The 10,679-nt window shown below is 39.5% G+C and overlaps 1 protein-coding gene across 2 annotated transcripts in view; it reads left to right on the top strand.

Moving 5' to 3' along the window:
• Nucleotides 1–1,592: 1,592 nt before the first annotated feature.
• st3gal2 (ST3 beta-galactoside alpha-2,3-sialyltransferase 2) overlaps nucleotides 1,593–10,679 on the top strand; it is a 56,087-nt gene continuing 47,000 nt past the window's right edge. For both annotated transcript variants that reach the window (XM_037767997.1, XM_037767996.1), the window contains exon 1: nucleotides 1,593–2,248. The gene's annotated coding sequence lies outside the window, so the exon portion shown is untranslated. The remainder of the gene's footprint in view (nucleotides 2,249–10,679) is intronic.

Below are 10,679 nucleotides of genomic sequence, written 5' to 3'. Positions count from 1 at the left end.
TAGAATTTGGTGACATCTAGTGGTGTGGTTGCAGACTGCAACCAACTGAGAACCCCTTTGCTCTCTCCTCCCTTTCCAAGCCTGCGGTAACGTGAGCCGCCCAGTGCAAAACCAAGGTAACAGTGATCACCTCGCTCAGAGGTCATCCTAACCATAATAACGCTAGTTTAGGAGCAACGGAAGTCAGACAGAGGCTGGCGGTACCACGGTTTTGCACTCTGCGGCTCACGTTACCACAGTGCCAGTGTTTTGGTTTGTCCGTTCTGGGCTACTTTAGAAACATGGCGGTGCAACATGACGGACTCCGCGAAGAAGACCAGCTCCCTATGTAGATATGAAGGACTCATTCTAAGAAAACAAAAACACAATGATTCTTAGTTTCAGGTGATTATACACTAATGAAAACATAGTTATGAATATTATATTCCATTTCTGCTAATAGATCCCCCAAAATGTTACACACGATTAATACAAATTATATTCGAGGTAAATAAAAGAAGTAGTATATAATATTGGATGACATAAATCTATGGAAAGCATGGCATATAATATTTGTGTATGTATGTGCACGCTTATGCTATATGTGAACACAAATCTATGTGTGTATGCATGTGTTCAGGTATGCTGTATATAGTTTATGCTTATAAGATAAGATAAGATAAGATAAGATAAGATAAGATATTCTTTTATTAGTCCCGCAGTGGGGAAATTTGCAGTGTACAGCAGCAAAGGGGATAGTGTAAAAAACAAGATGCATCAGCTAACACAGTAAAAAAAAAAGCTAAATAAAGTGTAACAAAATATGAACCATTTAAATAGAAGGAAGTATAAAAATAGGAGCATTATATACAGTATTGACAATAAACAGACTATTAACAAAATTTCACAATTGGAAAATGATATTGCACAGTATGAATTACACCTGAGTAGTAATAATGAAAATAATGATATGCACGAGTGGTATGGATTTTAATAATGTAGGCTATTTATTTAGTCAATATATTGTTTATACAGCAAAATTTGATAAAATACAAAAAATAAAGGTAAAAGAGACACCAATAAAATAAAAATAAATAAATAAATAAGTAAATAAATAAATAAACAAATACATATATTCTACATGGGTCTAACGATATATGGTTTTGCCTACATGCTTTTAAAGTCTTTTATTTCCCTGAGTGACATGATTTTATCATAGACTATACAGTATGGATTTTGGAAAGGATTTTATCAATGCAGGCTATTTATTTAGTCAATATATTGTTTATACAGCAAAATTTGATAAAATACAAAAATAAAGATAAAAGAGACATCAACAAAATACAAATAAATAAATAAATGAATAAATAAATAAATAAATAAATATAAATAAATAAATAAATAAATGAATACATAAATAAATAAATAAATATAAATAAATAAATGAATACATAAATAAATAAATAAATATAAATAAATAAATAAATGAATAAATAAATAAATATAAATAAATAAATAAATAAATAAATGAATAAATAAATAAATAAATAAATATAAATAAATAAATAAATAAATGAATACATAAATAAATAAATAAATAAATAAATTCTACATGGGTCTAACAATATGGTTTTGCCTACATGGTTTTAAAGTGTTTTATTTCCCTGAGTGACATGATTATCATCATAGACTATACAGTCCATGTGGACTTTATGGGTACACACAATCTTTAATTGTGAAATGATGAAACAGGAAGTTGTAGATTGATGCCAGCTAGCATGACAGCAGCGGTGTCCACCACCACACGGGGCTTTACGAGGACCGTCCCTCCCGGTGAAGACACCGACCGACACCGCCTCCTGCTCCTCCTCTAGCCCCGTCGCTAAGAGGTCCTGGTCCTGGAGAACAAGTCCACGGTCCTCCTCTACTCTTCTACCGGACGCTGTCTCATCATCATCATCACCATGACTACTACTCAGCGAGCTGGTTAGCAGGTTGTAGCCTCCCAACATCTGGTAGCAGCCGACCATTTGCATAGCTAGGTTGAAACCGCTATCGTCTCTTTTCTCCCCGTTATCGGAGCTCCATTTAAATACCGTCGTTGAGCATTGCATCCAGAGAGAGAGAGAGTAGGGAACACACACATCCAGGTCCAGACAACGTGACTGCATGCTATGAACGACGAGATGCCTGAAAGCAGCAGCAGCAGCCAGCAGGGCTGAAGAGGACCAGGTGGTTGAAACCAACGCTGATCTGAGCACACAGCAAGGTGAGAACATCATTTGTATGCAGTTAATTGTCTCCACGTTGGGTGTTTTTGGGGGGCAAACAAACAACAACACAGCTTGGCAAAACAGTGCTTTGGGTGTAATGATGAAGAGGCAGGCATCCTCCTCCTCCTCCACCAGTGTCTGCTGCTGGTGTCGGAGGCCATCGGCTCTTTACACCTCCCTCTCTGCCAGGCTGGAGATCCATTGTAGTCCTGCCTGACAATGATAAACATCTTTTCCTTTTCCTACTCTTACTACTACATGGGCATCAGTGGAGTAGCACAAAGTATGGGCATTCATCTTACTTACTTAGTCCTTGTTGCGCCTGGTGGCACATAGGGCAAGGACTAAGGATCTCCACTCATCTCTGTTGTTTGCTTTCTCCTCAATGCTGTTCCAGCTGTATCCCCTCATCTTCATCTCTCCTTCGATGGTTTGCCTCCAGGTTGTTTTGGGCCTCCCTCTTTTGCGTTGAGTCAATGCCACTTTTGTCATGTCACCAGATGGTTTCCTTAATACACGTCCAAGCCATCTACATCTTCTTATCGATATTGTTTCCATGTCCAAGCACCCTGTCGTTTTGTGTAGTTCATGGTTTGTGATCTTCCTAGGGCCAGAATATCCTCATGATCTTTCTGAGGCGGGTATTGTGAAAGCTGGAAAGCTTGCCTATAATGTCTCTTTCAGTCATTCTCCAGCACTCAGCACCATATAGAAGTACAGATAGTACACAGCTGTTGTATAACTTTATCTTGGTGTTTCTAGTTATGAGTCTCGACTTCCAGATGTTTCCAAGTCTTAGAAATGCTGTCCTTGCTTTTCCTAATCTGGCCACACTACATGGGCATCAGTTGAGTAACACAAAGTATGGATCATTTATCTTACCCAAGCTTATTTGAGTTTAATTGTGCATGTTTTCATAAAAAAGTTACAGTAAAAAATGTCTGCTTAGTTTGAAGTCAGATCTTATTCAGGGAACCCTCTGTATATTTTACAACCAAACTCTTTGTAAAGTACTTTCCAAGAAATGTAGTCAGTGTACAGAAAACATGCACAATCCCTCAAAATGTACTCTACTTTATCGTTTTGACATTTTGGTCCCGCATGACATTAAATGCAGTGACTTGCTCAGAGCTTGACATTTAAGCATCCCTCCCTAGTTTATTTCCTACTGTGTCTCCTCCTCTTTCTCCCTCCCTTCTTTCTTTCCCCTCATCTTCCTCCAGTCACCTTTCCTCCCCTCTCTGTGCTTTTTAATCTAGTCTCCCTTCTCCTCCCCCCCCCATCTCCACTTCACTCCTTCCTCTCGTCTCCTTTGTACACTTGACACCCATTTGCCCTTCTCCCCACTTCTTTCCACTTCTTCCTCGCCTTTTGTCCTCTCACCCCCCCACCCTCTCATTCATCTCTCTGTCGCTCTCTTTTCCCCTCCATCGATTTGCCTGGCGGCGTTGCTAAGAGACAACAGCAGTCTGAGTGCCGTGAAGGATAGAGTAGATGGAGGGGCAGCTTCGCCTGCTCAGTAAAAAGAGGTGGAGATTGTAAGGGGAGATTCTCCCGACATTTTAATGTCAATGTTCTGAATAGATCTAGTTTGATAAGCTTTCATCTACCCATCTGATTTGGTGGAGAACTGTCTATAGAGGTCATTCTGAAACATGCTTTGGCAAATTACACGGAGACGCCTTTGCATTGGTATGCAGAGAGGGGGCTTCTGGGTAACTGAAGTTGTTGCACACACCCCCAGAATCACATGATGTGCCCATGCCTGGTCCTGTATGTCAAACAATGCCGGTTGATTGTGCAGGGAGGTTGGACCAATACCCAACACAGAACTAAAACAAAACAGTGACATCAGACAGTTTTTTTCTTTTATTTTTAAATATGGCTGCAACTAATGGCTATTTTCATTATCGATTAATGTGTCATTACAATGTAACGTGAGAAAATATGGAAAATGACTGCATCACAATTTCCCAGAGCCCAAGTTGACATCTACAAATGCCAATTTTTCTTGAAAATAATTACTTTAAAGAGGACCTTTTATGCTTATTTTCAGGTGCCTACTTGTTTTTTGGGCTTTGTCCTAGAACATATTTACATGCTTTAATGTTCACAAAACGCTTTACTTTTCTCGTACCGGCTGTGCTGCAGCACCTCTTTTCACGATCTGTCTGAAAAGCTCTGTTTGAGCTCCTGAAAAGCCCAGTCTGCTCTGATCGGTCAGCTGGCCCACTGTTGTGATTGGTCAACCGGACCAAACTCTTTGGACTCCGCTCCAGCTCCGCTCTATCTAGATTTGTTTAAGGCCGTGCAAAACTAACCGCTATAGCAGGTATTATGCGAATGTGTTACTTGGTGACATCACCATGTTACACAAGAAAGGGCGGGACTTCAAGCATGGCATTTCAGGCAGTTCAGGAGCAGTGTTTCTGTCCGGGAGAGAAACTCCCTATGGTGTGTACTTTATAACTTTATAGACCTTTTACATGCAAAAAAAACTAAGTAAAGTTTTCCTCTACCTATAACACAGTACGACAATCAGAGCTCCCTTAAAGTTCTACAACATGACATATTAATGACTACTATTGTATTCTCAATAACCTGTGAGCTCACTGTGCTGATGACGTGGCTGGAGAACCATGACCCAACATTCCTCAACACGTGTGTTAAGTGTGTCCTGTACCTTTACCTGCCTGGCTTTAAAAAAAAGCCACCTTTAATTAAATGTTGGTATGTTAAGTAACGCCTCGCTCATCCGTTCTCTCCTGTCATCCCATGTGGACATATTTTAAGTAGAGCACAAAACAACACACCATCCTCTAAGAGAAACCCAGGGGCTTAAATGTAAGAAGGGGCGTTCTCACACCAGCTTAGCAATCCTTGGTCAGAAGTGTCATAACCTTCAACCTGGCTTCCTGGTTTAATCATCTAACTGTTAAAAATAAGCAGACTGTCACGCAGGGATGTGAAATCACGGGGCAACAACATCCCTCAATAGCTCAACAGTGTGTAATAGTTTTACAGAGAGGCTCCCGTAGGACCAAAGCCCCACAGGCTAAATCTTCATCCATCTTGTACATTTTCCTACAAAATTTCACTTTTAGGACCCACATTTATGTTTTTGAGTCAGTCCTGTGGTGATGAATGCATGAGTTGCCACACACAACGTGTATCCAATGCATTGAGCACAATGCTCAAATTTCCATTCTGGATTTTCCCTGGCTTTAAAAGAGGCTTAGATGCTGCAGCAACAATGCACGCCTGGCTTTGTAATCACGGCCAATATAACACCTAAACCCCTTCTATTCTAATTTTATGCTTGTATAGACACTGTGTTTTGGCATAGGCTAACATAACACTGCAGACAGTTTGTCAGAATCTACTCTCTAACTTTTCATTTTGGCGTGAAACCTAAAATCTGACCTTTAATCAGAGGGAACATCCTCATGGTGCACTTTATCAACCTTTAACTTCTCTCCTTCTCTGTCTTCTTTTTAATAGTCTCAACAGTAAAGCTTGAAAACTTGTTTAGTCACACTACTGACAACTATTTAGTAATGCTTGTAGCTAAGTGACCAGTAAAAAAAAAGAAGATGCGTTCCCATCTGTCTGTTCCTCCTAAGCCTACAGTAATAATTTATGATACTATCTTTTGTTCTGCAGTTAAGTTATACATCATCCTAGAGAACTGTATAAATCAGCAAAAATATCTGCGCACAGTATTAAAAAGATAGATGCAAACAACTGATGTGTGAAGTAGACTCATTTATAATTCCTTGTGTTTAATATTTTACACTTACGATTTTCATACACACATAGGCACAACACAAACAGAGAGTTTGAAGGAATACACAAGAGTCTGTGCCCATACATACTGGATGCGGGGAGTTTGTGTTTGAGCATAGAAATGCAGGAAAAAGAAACTACTAATGAAAGATATGAGAATATTATTAATGAGAGAATATCATTTTCTCTGTAATACATGGAATAAAACATTTCATGCAGTAAGAGTCATCTGTGACAAGCCAGCCACTGTTACAAGGCAAACAATGCTTTTAATGTATCAATGGCAATAACATTTAAAGGGGTTTGTATAAATGTGTCACACCATAAAACACTAAGAAGCGACAATGACCTTGGAAGTCTGAAAAAGGGCCATTTAATGGAAACTGTCCGAGGCTTAAAACCCACTTTGTGTGCTTCAGACAGGTTATCTATTATGGACAACTTTACCACAACTGTGTCAAAAAAATGCTGTTCAAAATTTGTCACCACATGATACCTAAAATCTCTATAATCTGGTAGAATCTGAATAATATCTGTTCAATCAAAGTATTGTGCATTGAGTTTAGGACCAGAATATCTATTCTAAATTTGAAATTAGGATGTGTGACAAAATAATCTCAACTCAAGGTCTGTCTACTAGCTTACTCTGAGTGTTCAGGTGCATCTGACAGTTTTCATTAACGAATGAAATGGAGATGAGGAATGTTGGCCCCAACATGAGGTGAGGTTTTCAGTCATGCTAGCAGTGAGAGCAGGCTCTCAGTCTGTCTGTCTACCTTATTGGTGCAGACATATCTCAACAACTATTGGATGGATTGCCATGACATTTGGTACAGATAGCGATGGTCCCCAGAGGATGAATTGTTAAAAAACTTTGGTAATCACTACACTTTTCATTGAGCAGGTGAATCAGGTGAAAATAGTCATTTTCCCAATGATTTGGTTTATGACCAAATATCTGCACAGCCTCAGCTGTACTTTGTGTTTCGTGCTAATTAGCAAATGTTTGCATGCTAAAATGCCAAACTGACATGGTAAACATTAAAGTTGACATGGCTTTAAAGTTGCTAGGCTAGCATGTATTAAAGGGGAACTATGCCCATTTTTCAAAATTCATATCTGTTATTCCTATGGCCTACGACAATCCAAAAATATTAGTAAACATGAACAACTCAATACCAAATCCAAAAACTAGAGTGCTAAAACTCGAACTTGTGATGTCATAGGGTATAAAGTGTGGAACTTCTCTTTAGATAATGAAAGGGAGACAGATTTTTTCTTTTTTATTCCCAAATGAGCTTTATTCTATTATTGCGTTCTCAGTTGTGAAACAGAAAATGCAGAACATTCCCCTGGGTGCTCTCAGTATCCATCTTATTTTATTGTTTATGGAGCAGTTCCACACTTTATACCCTATGACATCACCAGTTTGAGTTTTAGCACGCTAGTTTTTGATTTGGGAGAAAGTTGTTCATGTTTACTAATATTTTTCTGACTGTCGTAGGCCATAGGAATAACATATATGAATTGGACGTAGTTCCCCTTTAAAGCTAGGTTTGGTAGTCTTCTTCAAAAATATTTTGTGTTATATTTGTTGAAATTGTCTTTACACTCCGACAGCAATCAATAAATCAAATGCTCTGACAAAAAAAAGTATATGACTCTAATAAACCTGTCCAATCATTCCATTCAGGCTGATGAAATGATTGACCGGCCTAACTGCCTGCGCACTCATTTCGCATCTTCTACAAGCTGCTGGACAGCTGTGAGTACTAACAATAGCCACGTTGTGCCATAGCCATGTTTGCACGCGTTTAATGATAATTTTGGGGGAGTGGCTTTGGAGGGAGTCCTGAAGGGACGGACGGTCAGTGATGCAGACTTGGCGACTTTCTCGCTAGATTTAGCAACTTTTGGAGCTAGTGCTGCGAGCTACTGTTATTGGAAAAAAGTTGGCAACACTGGTTTGGGTTTTTCGGCTTTATTGATTCGGCTCTAGTGTACTCCTCCTGGTTTCTTAAGATTGGAAAATCTAGCTTTAACCACTGCCTATATTTAGACAATCTAACCAAGAACACAAACAAATACTTTTTGATGGATTAAAAACCAAACAGAACCTGTAAATCTGTAACACACACACACACACACACACACACACACACACACACACACACACACAGAGCGGCAAGGCTCAAAGGCTATAGCATCACCACAGAACATCAGACGTCAGCTGACAGACTAAGCACAGAGCCAAGAGGTTGCTAATAGGATTCTTACCTTTAAACCACTCGTACTCTCTCTCTCACACCCACACCGACACACACCCACACACACACACACACACACACACACACACACACACACACACACACACACACACACACACACACATTATACTCCTGCTACATCCTGAGAATACTGAGAACAGATTTGAAATGTAAATCCCTTCTGTCGAATGCCACGAGTCTTCAGGGTCTATGACCGACAGCAGTGCCCACAGAGTCCGTACACAGCCAACTAACTATTAATGTGTTGACTACAAATATGAAAGTGTTTCACATCTGAACACAACTGCTGGTAGATTCACTCATATATATAATTTGTAGTAGTGTTAGTTTAGTCTGCGGCTGTTGTTAATTTCCTACCCTTACTCTGATTGTGTGTGTACCCTCACCATCAAGGCATCCAAAATTAATAATTAAAAAATAGTCACAAGTCCAAAAACTTTGGTTGCAATGAAATTAGTTCTGTGGTGAAATTCTGTCGGTGGTCGTCCAAAAGAAAAGGAATTAAGTTCATGCTTTGCACAACAATTTATAATCAAGATTAGGAGTTTAAAAATCAGAAGCAGGTTTTAAACTTCCAAACTTCTTCATGAAAGCTTTCCCGCGGCACTGTGTGTGTGTGTGTGTGTGCAAATTTGGCTGTGGCAGCAAATTGAGAACTTAATGAGCTGGAGAAATTGTGTGATGTGCATCCAGTTTAAACACTGCCTTGAGGTAAAAGCCAAGGCCTCCAGTGAAGTTAAGTTTATGGGCTTTCATGAAAGACTTGTGATACCAAAAGGGTGGTTTCACATTGTGGCGGGTGTCTTGTGAAACGCCCACGGCTTGTGAATCCACATGCAGTAGCGCCGGGGAAAAAAATGAATAGGACATAACATGAAACGGAGCGAATGGTAGAAATATTAAAAAAAAGTATTTTTTTTTCTCCACATACAAACACACAAACACACACTTGGACAAACACACACGTAATCCTATCATTTGAAACTACTTACAGTAACTGTGTTTAATTCTCTCTTTAACACACACACGTACGCGCACACACTATCCTATCATTGTAAAGTACTTAACTTTCTCACACACTCCCTTATCCACACGGGTGTTCGAATCAACGTTAGAAACCAAAGACAAACTTTCACTTAGCAGTGTACTGTACTGTTATTTATATGAATTACTGGAAATCAATGCTGTCTGACTTTTGTTCTTGTTAATCTTCATTTGTCTGCCACACCATTGACGCTTATCTGGTATTGTTGTTTATCTCTAATTGTTTCTCCAATACAAATCACATAGCTAGTCAAACCATTAGATTAGATCACACAGGCGATGTCAGTCCGTTCATTTCCTCTCTGTTTGTCTAGTTACAAATCAATAGCTTCTGTTGAAAGCACACACAATCACCGATGGATGACAGGGAAATTTTGTGCCACTTTGTGCTCACGGAGCGGAACGAGGAAAACGCCATTTAAATCAAATCAATGTCAGAATTGAACTGAGGAGGCAGGTCAACTGAATGAATAACGTTTTGTCATACCAATACTGTTTTAGGTGCCCTCCTCAACTCAGATCATGAATGGAATTATCTAGCAAAAGTAAAACCCAAGCAAAATACCTTTCCAGACAACAGTGTCTACATTTCCAGTATCGCCTTTATTACCTTAAAGGTGCAGTGTGTAGGATCTGGCGACATCTAGCGGTGTGGTTGCAGATTGCAACCAACTGAAACATCCCCCGTGATCCAAGCGCGTAGGGGAACTACAATGGCCCTCGTGAAAACGGGAAAAGGCAAATGGCCCTATCTATAGGTTTGCCCGTTCTGGGCTACTGTAGAAACATGGCGGCCGGCTCTGTATGTAGATATAAACGGCTCATTCTAGGGTAACGAAAACACAACTATTCTTATTTTCAGGTTATTACACACTAATGAAAATACTTATTAAAGGGATAGTTTGGGTATTTTGAAGTGGGGTTGTTGAGTTACTCCATAGTAGATGTATTACTTACAGTAGATGGCGGTCGGAGTGCCCCCTGCTTGGAGAAACAGGAGCACCAGCACCGGAGCAAAGCAATACAGTGCTGTGGACAGCAGAAAAACTTATTTTAGTCAGTGTATGATATATTAGGAATGTTTTCACCCTTTATCTTGTCGTCAAACAGCCATTTCTGATGAGGAACTGAATTGAAATCGAAACTTATCTATGCTCTCTCCAAAGCCAGCAGGCTCAGATGACAAAAACAATATAGATACATTTCACTTTCAGTTCAGTTTGCCGTTGGAAAATATTCTGAATATAGCATACACTTAAACGGATATACATTTTTTTAGGTGAGAAAATGGACCAATTGCGTGAGTCTC

This window comes from Sebastes umbrosus, chromosome 4 (genome assembly GCF_015220745.1).
Source record: "Sebastes umbrosus isolate fSebUmb1 chromosome 4, fSebUmb1.pri, whole genome shotgun sequence".
Taxonomy (NCBI): domain Eukaryota; kingdom Metazoa; phylum Chordata; class Actinopteri; order Perciformes; family Sebastidae; genus Sebastes; species Sebastes umbrosus.
Note: the sequence above shows the minus strand (reverse complement) of the source record. Positions and strands in the feature narration are given on the sequence as shown.